Source organism: Cydia amplana, chromosome 22 (genome assembly GCF_948474715.1).
Source record: "Cydia amplana chromosome 22, ilCydAmpl1.1, whole genome shotgun sequence".
Taxonomy (NCBI): Eukaryota; Metazoa; Arthropoda; class Insecta; order Lepidoptera; family Tortricidae; genus Cydia; species Cydia amplana.
This window is the reverse complement of record NC_086090.1, coordinates 8,359,115-8,369,360: the sequence shown is the minus strand read 5'-3', so window position 1 is coordinate 8,369,360 and position 10,246 is coordinate 8,359,115. Positions and strand designations below refer to the sequence as shown.

The 10,246-nt window shown below is 34.8% G+C and overlaps 1 protein-coding gene across 1 annotated transcript in view; it reads left to right on the top strand.

Annotated features, from left to right (window-relative positions):
* The first annotated feature begins 5,360 nt into the window (after window positions 1–5,360).
* LOC134658322 (plasma membrane calcium-transporting ATPase 2) overlaps window positions 5,361–10,246 on the top strand; it is a 223,236-nt gene continuing 218,350 nt past the window's right edge. Inside the window, exon 1 of the mRNA XM_063513952.1 lies at window positions 5,361–5,661. The gene's annotated coding sequence lies outside the window, so the exon portion shown is untranslated. The remainder of the gene's footprint in view (window positions 5,662–10,246) is intronic.

Here is a 10,246-nt window from a genome sequence, read left to right as displayed (position 1 = left end):
AATTTCATGGTAGTTATCTGACCGTGCAAATAATTTAATTTACCACTGACGTTTTAACTGTTTGCTTTTGTAATAAATAAAGTACATATATTACGGTTTAAACGTATAAATTTAAAACATATCTGTGTAATGATTGGGTTAAATATACCGTTTTAACTTAATTAGGTAGGTTTTGTTATTGTTATTAGTGACATATTTATTTTAATCAAGCCGGTATATTTGTAGCATTAACGCCTTAATTGGCTACCGACAGTGAGTTTTCTTTTGCTTGAAAGTGTATGTAGCATATATCAGTGATACCTATTTACCGTAATCAATATAGTACGCTCACTACAGTTAAAGATAAGATCAGTATCTTAACAGATTAGTATGAAATGATAAAATACTATTTAAAGATAATTGTTTCACAATAAGTTTCAGATAATATTTTTTGTATCTACCTATTTACGACCTGTTTACTGGACATTTAACAATATAAAGTATAGCTTACATCGAAATATAGATAGTTAATCAAAATATTTAATATTAAATCTTTGACAGATACCTGCACACGGAAATGTCTGATGTGTTGATCTAACTAAACATAGATCTTCAGACGACTTCAGACTAGAAACTAGGTTTACGTATTTATTCATTAACAACGGAAAAATAATTATTTCGTTGTTACGAGTAATGAATAAAAAAAAAACTAGAAACTAATTTTCCTAAGATGAGGATATAGTCGATGCGTCTGAAAAAGGTTGTAAAAATATGTACCTATGTACATTTACATTTCAATTTTTTTAACTTAATATATATATTTTTTAAATATACTTAGTGAAATCTCTCAATGATATTTAATAAGAAATTAAAATGCTGAAAATGCTGGTTAGATCCTAGCCATGCAATCGAGGTCACTTTGACTCTGTAAAAAATATTTAAATTTTATAAATAACTATTGTTTATAGGAATTAATATAGAAGTCAATAAATATTTCTATGCAGTTAATTCACAAATTTATAGCAACGATTTAAAAAATCCGTAACAGTTAAATCACGATCCGAGTTAGTTATATGATCCACGTGTGTTTAATTGTGATTGAGCAAAACCATGTGAGTCAATAATCAATGTCAATCCATGCGTGTACGGTGTACGCACGTTTCATTGTGTGTGAATTAGAATTACAGAGTTTGGCGGAATAGTGTAAAGCTATGCACATACGAACTGGCAAAAAATTAACTTTTTTTTCTATTGCTGTTTATTTGAACAAACTTAGAAATAAATGCCTGGAGCATATCCGGATCTTTGTATGATGTAAATTGATTTGTAGATATATTGTCCAATGTTAATTCACACACGTACGTTATTTAACAATATTTTAATTAAAATTCGTTAGTATTTGCCTTTTATTTTGATTATTATGTTTGTTAGAGTTAACATCAGAAGCATTTTATGTTAGTATTTTATAGGTGTTTTCCGCCATTGATGAAACTATGTTGTCTTAAAACTAAGTACATAATTCAAATAATAGTCACACTTAAGTTAATTTTGGTTTGGACCAATGTTTGGGGGATTTTGGACTATAGTTGGGTGGTTTTACGGTGTTTGATTAGGTTAGGTACCTAGAAAAAAGTCGTCACGTGAGCAACAGTCCTTATTCCATTAGATCACGTCTAAATTGGCAAACAATACGCAGACTAAACAGCGCAGTCAATCCGTGTCTGCGCGGGCCATAATAGTATATACAAAGAAACATAATTATAAAGACTGTCAATATCTTTAGATGGCGCCTGCAGGGCCAGCGGCGCCAGTTAATCATTGTACGGAGCCACGCCGTTTTGTCGCCTAAATAGTGTTTAGTTTTTAAGTTTATAAAATGCATAGGTATACGAGTATATGTTAGTCTGTAAAGTATTTGTAACATGGTCCTTGTTGCCTGATTTAAATTTCTAAATAAAAATTGTAAAAAGACTCACATTTGGCATAACGCTTTGACCTCCGCTTACCAATACCATCGTAATGGCATCTACTACTTATGGTGCTAAGCTTGAGAAAGAAAATACATTATCTATTTAAATAGGTATACATTATACTTATTTAATAATAAGTACGATTCTTAGTACAAATAGCTCAAGTCGGCCGAATTTAACAAATGGATTTTAATTACCATTTATGTGAGATTAACATTTAAGATAAGTGTAAGATTCGACTGCACAAAATTTACTGTCCTTGATAGGTGCGTTTTGATTCTGATATTGCATTCATGCCAAGAAACGTACGCCGTATTTGTACGCCGATGGACAGTCGTATTTATTGACTTGTCTCTTATATCGTTTGTAGGGAACTGGATTAACTGTTTGTTTGTTCAGACGCCACTGTGCGTGCGCGGCGATCGCTGCTGTGATTAAAGTTTCATAAATCTTTCGTCTAATCTGTATTTAATAATCTTAGCTATAGTATTTGTATATTATGCATCTATATCTAGGTCTCTAAAAATATAATTGAAAATGACAACGAACATTTATTATAAAGTAAAATATATGATTAGAAACCCGGCTTTTTGTACTGCACCCTTAAAAATCCGCGGCAACGTTCGTTTAAACTTATTTTTCTATTGGTCACAAACGATATAGCCACTTAAATCCAAATCTATGTTATAAAATAAACGATTGACGCACGCTTTAAGTATGCTTAGATAAAAGTGTCGCATTGCGTTGACGTAATTCGGTACCTATTTAAATGAGATATAAAAACCGATTTTAATTTATTGGATAAATGATAATTTGATAAAGCTGCTATATTCGTTAAGTGATTTCATTTCCCGTTTTCCGCCGTGTAAATGAAGTGGTTATTTCAGAAAAAACGAATGCTTAATTTTACAGTATTTTAATCATACAATGTGTTGAATACCTAGTTAATGGTGACTGATGAAGTCATCGTATATGTATTTTCATTTTTATAATGCTTGTGATTTGTCGTTTTAGTTGTTATCAACTCGCTAAACTTGCTACGGATATATCTCTTGCTACCTCAAACTCTTAATCAACGTTGCCAACTAAAATCAACTTTGCTCTCTTGGTAATTATAGGTAGGTACTCGAAGTTTTTCTTTCTCATGGTTCCCAATAGCCATAGTCCCGAGAGAAGTCATACACATAGTACCTACCTTCTTGACTTGAACTCTGCATGATTTATTCTAAATTGAAAAATCACTTACTTGTTCATGTACCTAAGCCAAAGGCCTCATTTTTCTTGAAATCAGTTGAGTAAAATAAATATTTATTTAAAAGCCTATCTGATAACAATTGACGCACAAAAAACTATATAAATTAATAAGTCATAAGTGCCTTGTGTTTTATATGTCTTAAGGCATTTTGGAGTAGTTTGAAAACTGAGGAGAGTCTTTTCAAAGGGCCTTATTTTTGTATGTTTTTCATAGAGTAATAAGCCCTTTTGAAAATACACTCCTCAACTATCTATCAAGTCGAGAGTGCCGCATGCGTGGTGATAGCATTGTTTGATTTCTTAATCTTCGAAGGACCGTCATTAGCAGATTAGGTATGCGACAGTTGAATTATGTGTAATTATTAATTATGTACACTACCGCCCATAAATATTTTTAAGACAATAATTACTTAAGGATGTTGACATGTTGTCATAAAACAGTTTACATAAACTTGTTATAATTTTACAACATCCTAGAACATTTAATACGTATATCACTCTTTTTACCAGTCACAATCACATGTTTTTTTTTCTAATTACCTATTTATTCGATCTTAAAATAAAGTATCCTTAGCGTAAAGTACACTGTCATATTCGCATATTTAATATTCAATGTTATTATTGAAAGATAAAATAATTTAATTCATGAATAATAACTATTTTTTTTGCATTAGAAAGGAGGTAAACAATGTTGACGTGTCTATTTACAAAAAAAAAATTTAAAACGCTGTAAAAAATTCGTTAATATTACTTATGAAAGCAAAAGAATGTAGAAGATCGTATAATATATGATTTATAATTCTAACATATTTGCTGCGACTTATTTTTCAATGGTGATTTTTAATAAAAAGACATGTCAACATCGCTTACCTTCTTTCTAATACTAAAAACGAACTTTAGCATAAGTTAAAATTATACATAGAACCCCAAAATTATGTTTTTTAATATACCTACAGTTAGACTATTGCAAAAACTTATCATTACCTATATCATAACTTTAAGCGCAAAAATCTGGTTCCACTATACTATTGAGCTATAGCTGGTCAAGCAAAACGTGTCAGTAAAAAAGGCGCGAAATATAGTTTCTATGGAACGATATCCCTTCGTGCCTAGATTTTTTAAATTTGCTGCCTTTTTCTACTGACAAGATCTGCTTGACCAAGTATTATATACTAAGGTACAGTTTTACAATCACTGTCCGGAGCATAGAAGGTAGCATCAGATTCATGGTCCTGAGAAACCAGTGATTGACACTTGCTTATAAAAAATAAAACTCAAAGCGCCTCTACACTACCGTCACTTGTCAAATGTTGTATGCGACAAGCGTGTTCGACAATGTGCGGCGCCCTTAAGTCTGAATATATAAATTGCATTCCGCACAGACTTCATAACCGTATGATATCTATTAGCCATATTGCCTGCATTTAAGTACGGTATTTCATTAAGCCAGCTCGGAATGCTATGCAGATCGTATAAAGATTATGCAAAGTTCTCAAAGAACGCCTCGGTTTAAATACTTTAGGGGTAGGGTAGGAGTTCAATTTATTTTATATTCTCCAGTTGAAAACAAATGAATGAAGTAAGTTTTTATTTTACATTTGCTTGTTTCTCTTAATAATTATTGCGATGCGAGGTCTTTCCATAATTTGATAAGTGCCTATTAAATTCCAGTCTTGTTGGATTGGATATTGGATGTACACCAATCTAAAAATATGTCGAAGTAACCCATATCATAAACAAGACCACACATTTCTTTTGAAATCGATCGGTTAATACCTTGTCATTCAACTGACGTCGCGGACCAACTGACGCATGCGCGTCTGGCTAATGTCTATCCCGTACGAATATAGATGAGTATTGGCTTATACGTATTTTCGTGGTCCGTCGTGATCTATTCAACGCGGCCGTCTTACTTTATCGCCGGAATCAACGATAGAGCAGCCATCCGATTTTGTCGCATAGCGACATGATAACGTTTACGCTCATCTCGTAATATTTGGCTTAGTAGTTGAGTCATTATAAAATGCGGTTTTTATAATTTTTATAATGGAAAAATAATGCGGCAGATGTATGAAGAGTGCGATTGTCGTCAGTATGCTCGAACTGATCTGAATGTCGGGCCGTGTGGAGTGCGGTCGGCCTCGACTCGACGACGGATTGGCTCAGTCAGAAAAGCGGACTCAACCCGCGCGGACGCGTGGCGCCGGTGCTTGTAGTTTTTTAGTTTTTGACAGTTGGCGCGTTTTTCGGTTAAACTAGGTATTTTTGTGGAAATCATAGATTTAAGTTCGTGTAATCTGTGTATTTTCTGTTTACATTAGTGTACGACTAGTCATTTGTGAATTTTGCGTGTTGGCTGTGAATAGTGCCCGCCGTGTGTACAGCAGTCTGAGTGTACAATTTTACATTGTGATTTCTCTTGGAATATTGTTTTTGTGGACCGCCGGCCGCGAGAGAGGTAAACGAAACTTTCTTATTGCTTGGAATACGAACCTTTTTAGTAGCTCTCTGTGATTTGGGGCATAGAAATTCTTGCAAGCTTCCAAATATAGCTAAGGGGCGTCGCGCGGCGCGGACTCATTAGATTACTACATATTAATCGGGGTGTACATTTGTACAAGGTGATTTTATAGCGAGTGGAAACCGTGCGCCCGGCCGGGAGAGCAGAAGACAGCTGTGGTACACGTAACGAGTAAAAATAAATACAAGGCATTATCGGGCGAGACAAGCCACGCCGGCTTGCCGTCGCCTGCGCGTATTATTAGTGCTTATTATAAGGTACGACATTGGCTAGTATGTTAGGTTATGTCCAGGTCACTCTGCTGCCGAATGTCACTAAAAACGTCACTAAATTTATATCTCGGTTCTTATAAGAAACATCAACTTTATCTTGGTCATAACTTTGCCATTTTGGAGTAAGACTCAACAACTTTGTTATGAATGTTATGATATCTTGTTTAAAGGGTAGTTATACATGTCAAGTCCGCTAGAAGTACCTACAGTTCAAGCAAATAAGGAAATATCGCAAAATAACCTGTAAATTGAGTAGCTCTAAGATTTTCAGCCACAAGAAAACACAAATTTGCTGAGCTTCGTTTTAGATCCAATATATTTACAAAATGCATGTGAACCATGGTGATATGCTGTCCACAGTGAAATTACTACATATATATACACAGTGTAATTATTCACAAATAAGTATGTCAGAATTAAATTGGTTCCAAATTTAAGATGAAAAATGTCCAAGCCTTCCAGTGCCCAGGGCTGGGATCAAACAAGCATCCTCTGCATTCGCAGCAGGTGCCTCAACTGGTCACATTGTCACTTTTGCTTTTGTATATGGCATCCATTTCAGTTTAGAGTATGTGCGGAAAGAGTCGTGGAATGTACAGGGCCCAATACATCCCACGACTCTTCTCTCTTGGGAACAAGCTCTAAAATGTAAACTGTAAAATGTGTGTATTTGTCACTTGGCATTTAATATAAATTCTTTGTACTGGTATGCCAGTTATTGACAACAAACTGGCACCTTATGGTTGAGAATGGCACAGAAGTTAGTATTATAATGTTTCCACATGGTACCAAGAGTTTATTAATAATATTGTATACTTTGATAACATTATTGGATGTGTGTTATTTTCCTTTACCTACCATGCATGAATCTTAGTTTAACATTGTCATTTCAGTTTATATAGTTTTGAGTGGAAAATATAGCAAGAACTCCACTATTAAGGGGCTTTAAAGAGTTGTTTTAATACATTATTTCCAGTCCCCGGACTAAACTTTTTCACACTGTTTTTGTATGCTGGACTGTGGGCTGGCGTTAATCAAGTCAGTGAAATTTAAATTTTATTAGATGATTTTTAAGTTATTATTCCAATAATTCGAAATATGTGGACATATTGTTGGCCTTATTTCCAAACCCCTTTAACACATTCACTGCAGTATAAGGATAAAAAAACCCCATGCCAAGTATGTTTAGTAACAAGTTATACTAGTACTAGTTGTCGCAGCGGTGGTGTTAACTCAGAGTTATTTGTTTAGCAGGCTGTATTGAACATTTTTATATTATAACAGCTTGTGTTGTGTACTACATTCTTGCAAATGAAAAATGATTAAGTAATTACAAGGTTTGAGACTTAAGCCATCAATATCTTACTCTCGCATACCCTGTATCGAGCCTACCATATAACTACACTGTTATAATCTGGCAAACCAAATTGATCAGTAAATAAGATAAGATAATCTTTATTGGTAGCATACTGGTACATGTCAAATACAATTTTGTAAATAAAAATTCTACATTACAGAGTACTAATTTGTACTATGTGCTAATACTAGCGCAAAACACTACTCTAAAAATTGAAAACTGAAATAAATATGAAAGAAAAAGTGACCACTGAGGCCTTTACTACTATGCTGTCATTAGGTATTTCTTATCTATATCTTATCTTAGTTACCAATTGGGTTAAACTTGTGACAAATTAGTAAAATGCCACTGGTTATAGTATAATGAAGAAATCATTTTGAGATATTTCACAGTCAAAAATATGTGTTAATTACTGATGCAATTTAAATATTTCAAATATTTGACAAAAAATTGCCAATTATGTTTTTTTTATAAGGATTTATTCATAAAAAAATATTAAATGCTACTTTATGTAGGTAAGTAGCTACACGAATGGCGCATAGTGTACAAAACAATTTTTTCTCCTTTATTCACAATTATATTTTTGTTTCCTGGGGCCCATTTCTCGAACGGTATTAGACATGTATTAGACTAATATTATTAGTCCGCGACCTGTCAAATCGTATGGGTTACCATGGCAACACACTAATGATATTAGACTAATACCGTTCGAGAAATGGGCCCCTGATATCTGTAGTATCTCCTATATATTTTATTAATTTAAACCACGAATAAATTTTATAAATTTTAATCATAAAGTTATTTTCGACTTTTTGTGGATACTAATGATAAAAATGTGAACTTGCCTAGGCTGTATTTAGAATGAGCTAATATACAAAAATAGATGCACAACACACATATACACCAAAACCGTGACTCTAGCCATTCAGGCCCACTATACAGGTAGAGTCTGTGTGGAAAGAGAAGAGTCGTAGAATATATTGGATGCCATACATTTCACGACTCTTCTCTTTCCGCACAGACTATAATTGTACTCGTCTATGTAATAATATATCCCACTTGTAAAGTATATAGTATAGGTAGGTACATAGTCTATATTTTTATTCCTAATTGTATTGATATTTTATTTGGCGACCTGCCAGAGTGTATCGCCAGTAATTGAGGCTGGTATTAAGTATGGTTCATCATAAATCTCGTGGTATATCCTATTCAGACGTAGAAGGAATCGAAATGCGTAACGGCTTAATTCGATTGGGCAGATTTTGTACAGTGAACTGTTTGGTGGAGGTCATCTAGGTCTCTTCAAAGGCATTTCTTACAAGCAGGGATCGAATACCGGTATTATTTTCATTTTTCTGTAAATATCTCGGTTTTTATGTATTTTTTTTGCATTATATTCAGCTAGTCTTACTTTAATACCATTTTAAGGCTTCGTCACACAGGCGGGTTTACGGGCGGCGCGTGAGCGGGGCGTGAGCGTTTTATATGTAAAAGCAGCGCGCCCCGCTCACGCGCCGCCCGGAAAATGCGCCTCTCGGAAAACGCGCCCGTGTTGAGTGTAGCCTTTAGAAAATCAAAGCAATACTGCGCATTTGGGGCGTAATTTCTCTGACATCTGATGAGATGTCAGTCAAGTTGGTGTCATGGGCGCCAGATATTTGTTTTCTTCGATCCACCGTTTAAAAGTATGTAGTTAATTAAGCAAAATACATACCTAACTATATGTAACCCATTCAATATTCATGCACTGTAAACTGTAAAACAGAGAGCCTACCGCAAACATCGTGAAATCGAAAACCTTATCTGCTTCTGTCGCTCGACATGCAAGAGTGATAGAGACACAATAACGATTTTCCATTTTGTGGCGTTGGCGGCACTCAGATCTGGGGCCTACCGCGAAAACCGAAATTCGCAAATTGCGGGGATCTTTCTCTTTTACTCCAATGAAGGCGTAATTAGAGGGACAGAGAAAGATGCCCTCATTTTGCGAACTTAGATTTAAGCGGTTATAGCCCAGATCCGACCTCGTAACAGGTTTTTAGCCCCGCATAACGAGTGTATACAGCGTGGCCCACTTGGAACGCATGTGCAGGGTGTTTCAATATCCTTTGTCATTATTCCTTGGAACGATTTGGCAGTGCACCCGGGAAGAAGTTATGCAACATGTCAGCCAAGTATAGTCGGATGAAAATTGAGATACATTTTGACGCATGATGATAAGTTAGCAGCCGTTTATGAATAACGCCATTTATTCTACAAGTCGTGAAGTTTTTAACTGTACCTAAAAGTAATTGCAACTGAACTTCCATTGTTTTAAAAAGCGACTTTACTGCTAATTACTATCTTATTTTATTGCTTCTTGTGTTCTAGAGCGGAATAAACATTACCTGCGTTCTCTCAAGTACAGTCGCCATCAGATATATCGGAGCGGCCAAGGCGCTCACAAATATCTGTCCGCCTGTGTTGTCAAGGTGATAGAGTGCGCGTTCAGATATTGTGAACATCATGGCCGCTACAATATATCTGATGGCTATGATAATTCGTGTGATGACGTCATAACACCTTAACTGCTTGTGAAGACGTTTGCCTTACCGTCGACGTCCATATTATTGTTAACTGACATTCATAAAGCTTATTACAGAGCAGTGTTGGCCGAAACGTTAATGCAATTGAAAATGTTGGCATTAACCATTATCAATTGAACCTTAAACCGTAACGGACGATTACAGTTTACGGTTCAATTTATAATGGTTAATGGCGAACATTTTCAATTGCATTAACGTTTCGGCCAACACTGTTACAGAGCTAGATCCTTTTTTTTTTTAATTTATTTAGAACACAAACAGTCACATAATGCAAATGGATTTTTAGTACAATGTAGTGTACTTAACAT